This window comes from Ascaphus truei, chromosome 18, assembly GCF_040206685.1.
Source record: "Ascaphus truei isolate aAscTru1 chromosome 18, aAscTru1.hap1, whole genome shotgun sequence".
Classification (NCBI taxonomy): Eukaryota; Metazoa; Chordata; class Amphibia; order Anura; family Ascaphidae; genus Ascaphus; species Ascaphus truei.
The window spans coordinates 8,651,004-8,663,631 of NC_134500.1; the positions used below are offsets into that span (position 1 = coordinate 8,651,004).

Here is a 12,628-nt window from a genome sequence, read left to right on the forward strand (position 1 = left end):
GATTAAATTGCAAGCTCTTTAGATTAAATTGCAAGTTTTATGTCGACGGACTGTGCTCGCAGAGCACCACACACAAGCTATACGGGAACGTTGGCCAAGTGGCGGATTCCTTACCAGAAGAACTGACAATCTAATATGAATTTGATTGCTCTGTATGCCGCCTGTTTGTGAAGCGCTGCTTATATTGTCATTTGTGTAAAGCCAGAAAATGCCATTTTTAATCTTTTCCCTCCAATCTGTGTCTATTTGTGTATGCGCCCACAGATAACGCCCCGGATCTCACACTGCACCCTCACACTGCACCCTCTGTGCTGTGACTTAGGTAACAATGTAACTATTTGCAGTGTTGAAGTGCTAAAAGGTGTTTGCAAAACAACACGCTAATCCGACTTTATCCTATAAAATCCAGAGATCTGTATCTTCATTCCCTTAGACCTTTATTTGGATTTCTTGCTGCCAGTAAAAAAAGATGGCTGCCGTTTGCGCCCATATTAATAATGAGAATGAGGTTTCCATCATTGAACCCTCTTTGTTCAGAATTTAACCTGGGTAATAAAAATAAACAATCAGCATGTTAAATATTTAAGAGTACTTCAATTCATCCGTGTTTTTGCAATCATTTCTAATGTATTTTAATATAACGGCGTCTCTTCCCCGCCCGCGGCTTCCCCTCCGTGTCTACGGCGTCCTCTCTCCGCCTGCGGCATCTACACACCCCCGCCCAAGGCATCTACTCCCCTCCGCCCGCAGCGTCCCCTCCCCGCCCACGCTGTCTCCTTGTACATGGCGTCTCATCCCCGCCTGTGGCGTGTCATGCTCTCCACAGCCGCATCCTCTCAGTGACATCTCATCTGCGGCGTCTCCTCCCCGTCCGCTGCGTCCCCTCCTCGTGCGCATCGTCTCCTCGGCGTCCACGGCGTCTCCTCCCCGTCCGCAGCGTCTCCTCCTCGTCCGCGTCGTCTCCTCCGCGTCCACGGCGTCTCCTCCCATGGCGTTTCCTTCCCCATTCCGCCGCGTCTCCTGGATCCTCACAAACTCAGTCGTACAAGAAGAAACGTCCTCAGCGCTCAGAAATAAACGTGCGTTATTTAATTGCAGGCATTAACATGGGAACCGCGGAAAAATAACGCGTTTTCCTGCCACAAACCCCTTTATCCAGCATGTTATTCTGCTCCCGCTGTTTCCCTGTTACTATTAGCAATTAAATAACGCAAACGGATTACTGAGGGCTGGGGACATTTCTTCTTTGTTTTTCCCATATAGATCTTCTGGATAAGGTTTCCTTGTTTATTAACCCTTGAGCAACCAGCAGGGCCACTAGCGCCTGGCTGCGTACGCCAGCGTATTACGTCCCACTGTGTAGCTATTCCCAGGGATAAAATCTTCTCACCGTCCGCTCTCGGTCAGAGTCCTTGGCTGAGTTGTGAAGCTGCTCCTTGTTTGGAACAGAACCCATTATTACCAATTAACCTCCCGTGAACCTCACGTCACCAGCTGAATCGAGAAAATAATTATTCATTCCCGCTAATGGGGAGGGTAAATTCAGCCGCTGTGTGAAGAGCTGACAGACTGAGGGGGGGGAGAGAGGAGAAGGGGGGGAGAGAGGAGAAGGGGGGTGAGAGGAGAAGGGAGGGGGCAGTCGTTTCAAAGGTGACCTCTCCGTAAAGTTAAAGCCTCACACTGTTTAGAAGAGAAACATTCCAAAAAATACATAATTACTCGTTATCTCTCGGCAATTATGGGATGCAGTTTCCATGGCTATCAAAGTGCTATCATAAATATATATACACACACACACGTACGATATATATACCAACAGAACCTTGTAAGTGGTGATGGGCCAACAAGGGGTGTTTGGTCGGCAGAGTAGGTCTGTGTGACTGAGAAATTGAGACAATCTCTTTCTGATACAACTAAGACAGAGAGTTTCATCCACTTTTTGAAGGCTTCAGCTAAGTCGGACTGGAGGAGGGGTCAATTGTTAAGCGCTAGGTCTTGTGGCTTCATCCGAAATTTAAGAGGGCCGCCAACTCAGGGATTTTAGAAGAAGAGAGGGAATCTCGACCCAGAGCTGTTTCAAAGTTTGATGTTTCTTTTGGGGTTACTCCGAGGTTTTTATATTGCAGAAGAAAAAGTCTGATTTGTGTTTCATTCTCTGCGTGGTGATTGGTGGCTCGGATATTATTGGCGCGAGGGCAGGGGGGGGCGTGAGGGCGGTTGCAGAGGTCCCGCGCTCTTCACCGAGGCATTTAAATTAAATGCCGGGGGACCGCACAAGGCCTTTGCAACCTCTACTTACCGAGATTCAGACGGCTCAGGACGCATCCCCATGGCAACGCGGCGTCAAGTGACGCCGTGGGGTTATGTGACATCACACCATATGACCCGTTGCCATGGGAACATTACATCAAATTACGCCGCGGGTCAAGTGACGTGACATCACACAATGCCACAACGTCATTTAACGTCGAACTGAGGTAAGTTGGGGGGGTGGGGCGGCGCGAGAACAAAGGAGAACATGCAGGGGGGCGCAGCACAAAAAGTTTGTGCACCCCTAGGTTAAGGGTATAAACAGGTGGGAAGGGAGACCCCTAGCAGTTCAATTCAGAGCCAGAAGAGTTGCAGAAGTTTGCTGTAACTAAGGGAAGCTGCAGCGTCCACTCCTGTGCTGGTGCCAGGCCTGGAGTTCAGTTCAGAAGACATTGCAGGGGGCAGATTAGGAAAAAATCTCTTTTGGAAGGTCCCTGCACCTATGACTATAGGTTACCCCAGTATTCCCCCATTGGGTATGTTGTCGGTGTATATGTATTGTTGTGGATTACTGTTTTCCAATAAATTAATTTGATAAACTCTTGTGTTTCTGTCTGACGATATTGGTCCCTGGTATTAGTCCGGGTCTCCTGTGACAATATGCTCTTCCGTATCTTTTTGATGAGCACTTGAACCAGATTATTTCCCACTAAAGACTTGCTGCCAGTTGGACTCTCCCTCAGTCCAGCACTCGGTTCTTCAAAGATTCATGTTTGCCACGAGAAGAACAACCAAAATAATATCACTGGGCACAATACCCAAAGAGGTAGCTAAGAAAATAGGGGAGTTCCCACAATGGGCAACAAAAACATAAGTAAAAGTCATTAGATCTTGAACCATGCTGAGATAAAATGTTGGTGTTCCGATGTGGGATGTAACACTGTGTCCTCGTTCGGGTACAGAACCCTTGGAACTAGAGAACTAGAAGCTGCACAGTTACTGCGTCGGTACAGGGTAAATTGCCCGGTGCGTACAGAATGTATGGCAGCCCCAGTTTCATACCAATGTTGCAGTCACAAGGAAGATACCAACATGTGGTAGATACAGCCTGGTTACAGATTGGTTGACTACTGGGGGGGAGGGAGAGCCCGAGCAAACAATTCGAGTCTCAAAGAAGAGTCCCTACTTTGGCCTACAACACAGTGGGCAAGTCCAACAATTTAGGAAGAGTGACGATGGTTGTGGATTAGGAACGACCAGCCACGGGGCGTTGATGCTAAGCAGCCATCCTGAAGACACGTGTCCCAGAAGGACATTAAGATCTTTCTAAAAAATAATAAACAAACCTTCTATTTTTGATCCTGACATTTAAGATAATGACACATTGAGAATATAATGGAATGGCCTCTGGTTTCAGCCACGTTGGAATATTTAAGGAGAACACACTTGGCTGCTCCCTCAAGACGTCAATGGCAACTGTGTCCTTGCCCAGGTAACCCCCAAAAGTATTAGTCATTATTGATCAAGACGATCACCCAGGGATTTAGTCATTCATTGCAGGCTGCCCAGCAGCGACTGGATGAACGACAGGACAGACGCACACACGCTCCGACTGTTCTATTTGTTGCAATCTCGTCCTTTCCTACAAACTGAATGCAGGTTTATGCCGTGCTCCGATTATCAATGAAGGAGTTTTAAATAGTCAAAAACATTTCCCCCCCCCCCTCTCCCCTCTCCCCTGCCTTATCTCTCTCCCTCTTTAAAAGGCCAAAGGGAAAGCCAGCCTGTGACAGGACATTCTTCTTAGCATAGAATAAATGGCTTCAGCAACGTTCAGTGACACCAGTTTGCCTGACTCTGTAACTGCGGACCAAGCGGGGAGACGCTGTCCCCTTGAGAGAGGAGGACCTGTTGTGATGGATTGTTAACACTTGCACTGCCAAAGGGGAAGGCAACTCCTTGCATTGCAGTGCATTGTGGGACCCTAGGGCATTGACGCAATGTTAACAGTCAGCAGAAGCATCATATGTATCTGCTGCTGAGGAGGGTTAAGTGTTAGCAATATTGGATTGTTCTCACCAGAAGCCAAATTCTTATTAGTTATGCAGTAAAGCAGGGGTGCACAACTCCAGTCCCCAAGACCCCTCCAACAGGTCAGGTTTTCAGGATATCCCAGCTTCAGCACAGGTGTCTCAATCAGTGGCTCAGTCTGAGCCACTGATTGAGCCACCTGTGCTGAAGCAGGGACTGATTGAGCCACATGTGCTAAAGCAGGGATATCCTTAAAACCAGACCTCTTGGGGGGTCTTGAGCAACCCCGCAGTAAAGCAAAGAACTTGGGCATGCAACATCATCTGCAGTGATTGTACGTTTTGTTTCCGAGTTTAGTATGGGTAATACGGTTCCAGAAACTAATCCCCCCCCCCCAAAAAAACCACAACAGCAAATCCTACAGAATACCCGGTATAGGACGCTCAGTAAGAATACCGCAGCAATTCCAAAGTTGCAGTGATCGGAGATGGTTTATGGGGCATTTCTTAGGAAACAGCAGGGGTCACAAACCATTTCCCCCATATTAATACTTCCGGGACATTGAAAGGGGGTGGAAGATTTGACAGTAAAGTGTGTGATTATGATAAGAAAGGAAAAATAAAGGGGAATTTAAAGAAAAAAAATATATGTATATACACACACATATATCGTGCTTACTGCTCATCTACTCTCTGACCTTTTACTTTTAGATTTGCTATGGTTTTTTATGTTTATTTTTATTTTCCAATTATGTTCACAATTAACTACTAATTTAACACCGATGCACAATGGTTTAATTGTCTTCTTTTGTTTTGTTTTTCCTGAATCAAATTTAATTCAAAAAAATTAAAACATTTTTTTTTTTTAAATATAACTCACAGATATGTCACCTGCTCTGGGTTCTGATCTGTTCCCATCATACAATATGATCCGACATTATATATTATGAAATAAACTGTTCTAAATGTTACTATTAAATCCAGTAAACAAAATGTCATATCGGTCAAATTTCTCAACGCTTCTACTAGCAGAGGGTCTGGGACAGCGGTGACCAGCTCCAGTCCTCAAGAGCTACCAACAGGTCAGGTCTCCGGGATATCCCTGCTTCAGCACAGGGGGGCTCAATCAGTCCCTGTTTCAGCACAGGGGGGCTCAATCAGTCCCTGTTTCAGCACAGGGGGGCTCAATCAGTGGCTCAGTCTTTGACTGAGCCACTGATTGAACTACCTGTGCTGAAGCAGGGATATCTTGAAAACCTGACCTGTTGGTGCCCCTTGAGGACTGGCGTTGCTCCACAACTGGGATAGGAACACATTGCAAATCAATGTAGCCACTACCCCTTTGCCAAAAGGTAAAAATATATTTTACTGGTCATATGAGTCATTTTGGGTCAGTGGGAACAGTGAGGGTGAGATACCCGGCCCATATAATAACGGGAAATGATTCAATACAGATTGTATGTCTGGTAAAGCATTATGCAACAGAGTCTCCCGTCTGCAAAAGAGGGGCAAAAATACTGATTTATGCAAGAAAAAAGTCTAATAGGACACGATGGGATTTAGTGCTGTGATAAATCTGGGGCTGTTTTCTTGGGGCCATTTTTGCTGCCGGTAGACGGTAGAAAATAACACACCAGTGTCGTATGTTTAAGAAAGTCCCGATGCACAGAAAATAATGGGTTTAATAATAAAAGTCCAGACAAGTGGTTGGATGTGAGCTCTGCTACGCGTAACCCAAAATGCACAGTAACCGGACTCCGAGAGATGAATAAATAAATCTCTTCTGGTATCACAGCTGTCCAGGCGTTCAGCCCCCTGACCGGGTCAGACACCGGACAATGGGGTCAGAACATCTCTACTTCTGAAAAACCTAAGAATAAACGGTAGGAAACCAGAAAGCAGACACCGGCATCTCCAGATCTGCAGCCCGGCTTGATAAATGTGTTAGACGCTCTGCTTGTAAAGTCTATAAAGGAAAACCACGATTGGAAAGGATTTGTCAGAACATTTGTCATTCGACTAAAAATAAAAGTACCGTCCAGTACACATGGGAGTTTCTGGACGTGGCCGAGCACTGCCCGGCGCGCTTAGCATTCACAACTGACAGATTGTAGCGCTCGGGCGGACAACTCAAGAGCCACCAATAGGTCAGGTTTTCAGAATACGCCTGCTTCAGCACAGGTGGCTCAGTGAGTGCTAAAGCAGGGCCACTGCTACCTGTGCAGAAGGAAGATTATCCTTAAAAACCTGACCTGTTGGTGGCCCTTGAGGACTGGAGTTGGCCGCCCTTGCTATAGAGATATGCATGCAGATACATATTATATTCATTATTACGTGCATACGTCAGATAAATACAAAGGTAACCAACATAATCACGAGGGACCCCCCCCGAGATTTCTGCTCCAGTATTTAAAATGTTCATTTCATTGTGTTTGGAAAACGCATTATAAAACATTACATTATAATTACGCATTATAAAACATTACATTATAATTACGCATTATAAAACATTACCAAGCATAGCTATACTATTTAAAACATCCCCAAGTTTCTTATTTCATATCCATGAGACAAAAAAAAAAGCCCCAAAGTAAAAAAAAAGAAAAACGACATTATTTGATGACATTACAAGAAATCAGACCTGACACCCACCGGGACCTCCTGCCCCTAAATGCTGCATTAGAGACTTGCCAACATCCGGGGTGACAACTGCTATAGGGGGCTGGCAGTAGGGGTGCGGGGGGGGGCACTGCAGCCCCCTGGGTTGATACATTTTTGCATTATGGTAATGTGTCTATGTTACTGATTATTACAACACCCCCACCCAAATATACTTCCTCTTGTATCTGCTATTAAGGAATAAAGTGGGATTCATTGTAGGGGAACTTGTCATTAATCCATCATGGCCCACGGAGCAAAGCCCTGCCATGTTCCTCCTGCGCTCCGTGGAAGGGATGAATGAAGGATTGATTATTATTACTCATGTTCAGAGTGAGTCCCTCTGCTGCTGCCAGTGGGGTTACCACTGTGAGGTGCAGAGCAGCATGGGCAGGTGCTGCACTAGATGAGATTGTCTCTGGGAGGCTCTGCAGCTTGTCAGAACCAAGTAAAAGAGATATCAGTCATTACCACTATACAACGCTGCACGTTTATTTTCAGGGGGAGGGGGGTCCCAATCATGTCTCCCAAAATAAGTTTAAGGAACATGTTCAGTGCAGAGTAAAGTCTTGCCCTGCCAGCCAGAAGTGAGAGGGTTAATCTCGAACTAAAGGCACATATATTATTAATATTAGTAGCAGCAGCATTATTAGCAGCAGTAGTATTATTACTATTATTATTACTATTATTAGTCTGTTCGCTCCTGCCTCCAATGTGCAATACTGTAGTGTTCCAGGGTATGAAATCTCCAGCAATGCAGCACAGAGCTCACTGACACCTGTCACTTTCTCCTGATCCCTGTGTGTGTGTGTGTACAGTATATATACATATACATACAGTACAGGTGTAGGTGTGTGTGTGTGTGTGTGTGTGTGTGTGTGTGTGTGTGTGTGTGTGTGTGTGTGTGTGTGTGTGTGTGTGTGTGTGTGTGTGTGTGTGTGTGTGTGTGTGTGTGTGTGTGTGTGTGTGTGTGTGTGTGTGTCTCCTCTGCTATATCACTTCATCATCCGGCGGGGGATAGTCACAGACTCCAGCACTGCAGGGGTTACAGGACCACTTGTCCTTTTGACCTGGGATAATGACCATGGTGCAGGGCACCAGGTTTGGGAACTTTTATTCTCTGCCCTGGTAATACTCAGCGCTACTATATATTGCAGTCCATTTACTGTCAACCCAGGGAGGGGAGGGGGAGGGGAGGGGGGGGGGGTGCAGCCAAATAATGACCATTAGGAGATGTGAGTGGGCCATACAAAGTATGTGCCATCAGATGTAACCCCTTCTCTGCCAGCGGCACCTCCAGCATATTGCTTTGCTTGTTGTTATATTGCTGTGCAATGCATTGCAGGTCCCCGTGGCAGTGGAAGGGCTATAGGGTCTCCTCGCAGACCCCCCCCCCCCCCCACACACACACACCCTTATTATGAGGCAGCTATAGGATAGGGTTGGTCACCTGTGCTGCCCCTTAGAGTGCAAGCTCTGCAGGTCAGACCTCCCCTCCTCTCGCCCCCCACATACAAACCATACAATACATGCATCCCCCCTAAAAGCCCCCCCATCACAACCCCTACCCCCCCTCTTACCTCCTGCCAAGAAGTCCCAGACAGATGGGGGTCCCCGGGCGGACTGGTGACTAGTGAGGGCGTGGGGAGTGGATCCTGCTCTCCCCGCCCTGGGGGACTGAGCACCGGTACCGTCCCATCTCCCCCCCCCCAGCCCGGGCTCCCCCTCCCCGGACCCCTCCCCCCCGGATCCCCCCCCCCCAGCCCGGGCTGCTCCACACGTGGGTAACGCAGGACGAGCCCCCCTCAGTGATGACTTAATTCCAGCCGTGGCAGCTCGGAGGTGCGAGGGTAACGCTGCGCTGAGGCTCACAGTCCGGAGCCTGATTCATTGATTACAGGTCAGGAGCTGCTGAATAAGCTATTAACTACATGAGAGAGAGAGGGAGACAGAGAGAGAGAGAGAGAGAGAGAGAGAGAATGAGAAAGGGGGGGGGGTATTAGAGAGGGAACAGAGAGAGAGAGAGAGAGAGAAGGGGGGGGTATCGGGAGAGAGAGAGAGGGGACAGAGAGGGAGGGAGAGAGAATGTAGGGTACAGAGAGAGGGAGAGAATGAGAAGGGGGTACAGGGAGAGAGAGGGGGTACAGGGAGGGGGTACAGGGGGAGAGAGAGAGGGGGTGCAGGGGGAGAGAGAGAAGGTGGGTACAGGGAGAGAGAGGGAGAAGGTGGGTGCAGAGGGTGGGGGGTACAGGGAGGGAGAGGGGACAGAAAGAGGGGGGATACAACGAGAGGGGGTACAGAGAGGAAGAGAAGAATAGAAAGGGGGATACAGAGAGAAGAAGAGAGAGAGAGAGAGAGAGAGAGAGAGAGAGAGAGAGAGAGAGAGATTGCTCACTTGCTCCTGATCCAGGACACACAACCCCTCTATATAAAAGGACTTTGTAACCTCTTTGCCCCCTCCCCCCCCCAAAAAAAAAAGGGCCACAAAAAATCTACAGAACTCATCAAATATTCCCTTCTGTATTTTCCTCTCCTCTTTTCTCAGCCCCATACTGTATACAAACTAAATACTGCTCAGCAATTTACATAGAGTGCCCTATATACATAGTTTTTTTTAAATAATTATTATCATTTTGCATGCTCATACTTTAGTGCCTTGTTTGGTGGTGCTCTCAAAATTGTACACATTTTTAGTGCAATAATGCACTTTAAAGTTACAGCAATCTCTATTTATTTGTTATTTCCCCAGCTTTGCAGTTGGAAGATTTTAGTATCCAAACTCCCCAAATGTGGACATTCTCATTAGCAAAAATGGCATCCAGAGTTTAGCAAACTGGACTGTAACGCAGTGTTTTTCAACCCCGGTTCCTAAGTACCCTTGGGTTCCCCGGGCAGCCCTAAAGGGTTCCCTGCAATTTTCAGGTAATTTGATAATTGTACCAAATGCAGAAGGATTATAACATAATGCATCTGATCTCAGACGCGCTATTAGAGAGGGTTGGGGTTCCTTACAATGCATCTGATCTCAGACGCGCTATTAGAGAGGGTTGGGGTTCCTTACAATACATCTGATCTCAGGCGCGCTATTAGAGAGGGTTGGGGTTCCCTACAATGCATCTGATCTCAGACGCGCTATTAGAGAGGGTTGGGGTTCCTTACAATGCATCTGATCTCAGGCGCGCTATTAGAGAGGGTCGGGGTTCCCTACAATGCATCTGATCCCAGACGCGCTATTAGAGAGGGTTGGGGTTCCTTATAATGCATCTGATCTCAGACGCGCTATTAGAGAGGGTTGGGGTTTCTTACAATGAAACTGATCTCAGAAGCGCTATTAGAGAGGGTTGGGGTTCCTTATAATATATCTGATCTCAGACACACTATTAGAGAGGGTTGGGGTTCCTTGCAATGCAAAAGACAGAAAAGCCCAATGCTACATCCAATGTGACAAAATATATAGTAAATAGTATATAGTTAAATACTTCAATAATAATATTATTATCATTAGTAAGAGTCATTTAGTTAAACCCTTTGGCAAAAGTGTTATAAGCCTGCAAGCCGCGTCAAGACATAACCAAATGTTGCAGGTCCTAACACTAAACTGTTGAAACTTCTCTTTTACCTCTGTTGGAGGGAGAATGACTGCAATGTCTGTCCATACAGCAAAATGAAAAAACCTTCCCTACTTAAAAAGTGGGGAGGGGTGAGCTTAAACCCTGGGAGGGGGGGCCACTAACCTCCAAACCACTGATACCAGTTGAAAATTGAAATTAAGAGTGTGTTTGTTGGTTCCTTAAAATGCATTAGACACGCTATTAGAGAGGGCTGGGGTTCCTTACAATGCATCTGATCTCAGACGCGCTATTAGAGAGGGTTGGGGTTCCTTACAATGCATCTGATCTCAGACGTGTTATTAGAGAGGGTTGGGGTTCTTAAAATGCATCTGATCTCAGACGCACTATTAGAGATGGTTGGGGTTCCTTACTATGCATTTGATCTTAGACGCGCTATTAGAGAGGGTTGGGGTTTTGTACAATGCATCTGATCTAAGACACTCTATTAGAGAGGGTTGGGGGTTCCTTACAATGCATCTGATCTGAGACGTGCTATTAGAGAGGGTTTGGGTTCCTCACTATGCATCTGATCTCAGACACTATTAGAGAGGGTTGGGGTTCCTTACAATGCATCTGATCTCAGACGCTTTATTAGAGAAGGTTGGGGTTCCTTACAATGCATCTGATCTCAGACACTATTAGAGAGGGTTTGGGTTTCTTACAATGCATCTGATCTCAGACACTATTAGAGGGGGTTTGGGTTCCTTACAATGCATCTGATCTCAGACACTATTAGAGAGGGTTGGGGTTCCTTACAATGCATCTGATATCAGACGTGTTTTTAGAGAGGGTTGTGGTTCCGCAGAAGTTCACAATCTAATTATAGGGTTCCTTAGCCAAAAAAAAAGGTGGAAAAAAAACACTGCAATAAGGGGGTCATTTATTAAAATCTGCAAAACTGGAGCAAAAATTAAATAAACAGGACCAGATTTCTGAAAGAAAAGAGAACGGGATTTTGTCGTTTGATAAATCGATTGGAGAAATTTTGCAGCCATGAGACTTCAGTAACTAACACCCCAAGTCTCACATAGGCAGAAACTGATAAGCCCAGTTAACTGATAAGCTTTTTAATACTGGAGAGGTATTATGGTATACACTTATGGTTTACCCCCGCTGCAGCTTAGATATGTAGCATAGGAAATGGTGCTGCAAGGGGCATATAACTTAGTACATGGTAGACAGACAGAACCCCTATATATAGCACTCTGATCCAGTGTGAAATGGTGATATTCTTAAAATAACTTTATTAAATGACAATGTCGTTAAAATATTGGGGTTTAAAACAATGATTAAATAATACCAAGTGATTCTTACTCTATGGATAAGTGTATCCAGATGAGTGTGCAGTGGTATATAAATGTCCAGTGTTAGGAAAATTCACTGGCCCTAGCAGTCCTCTATAGAGTGGGTTAGCTAGGGTTCTTGATGAAAGTAACGGCAGTTTGAGCCACAGATGTAGTGCCCCTGTAATTTAATACTAGTAGGTGCACTCGTGAGTGGGACCTGTACTATGCTGTATGTGTACTGCAGCTAATAGTACATTATAGATTCGTTATAACAGATCTAGGTCTATGTGCACCTAGTGTGTTGTTACTTGCACTCACTTATGTTATAGAGTATGTAATTGTTGCTGTGTGGTGCTTAACACATAGATATTCCAGGTATATGATGGTCTAGCTGGAGTAAACGCTAGTATTGCTAGATATATTACAGGTGAATATGGTGGCACTGCTGTAACTACTGTATAGGCTTATACTGAGTTATCAGCTGAGTACTGCTCCTTATAGGGTATATATGCCGGTCAACTTGAAAGACCTTCCCCTAATTGGATATGTACTTTACATGTGTGGTGGTGATCTGGCACTTGAGGTGTTAATACCTGTGTTGGTTGCCGTTTTTGCTCACTATGTATGACCCCCTTGAGCTGATTGCTGTGGTGGGGGGTTAGCATTCAGGCTTCCTGTATTTAGATAGTATTGTATTGCCAGCATTACTATATGCCGTTACTGTGTGGTGACTTATAAGATCATTGGATCTTATTGTAGTCCATTACTGTGCACGGGCTGAGACACACTGACT

General features: G+C 46.0%; 1 protein-coding gene across 4 annotated transcripts in view; it reads right to left on the reverse strand.

The window, feature by feature from the left end:
• MEGF11 (multiple EGF like domains 11) overlaps window positions 1–8,636 on the reverse strand; it is a 171,167-nt gene extending 162,531 nt beyond the window's left edge. For all 4 annotated transcript variants that reach the window (XM_075575360.1, XM_075575361.1, XM_075575363.1 and 1 more), the window contains exon 1: window positions 8,519–8,636. The gene's annotated coding sequence lies outside the window, so the exon portion shown is untranslated. The remainder of the gene's footprint in view (window positions 1–8,518) is intronic.
• Window positions 8,637–12,628: the final 3,992 nt, after the last annotated feature.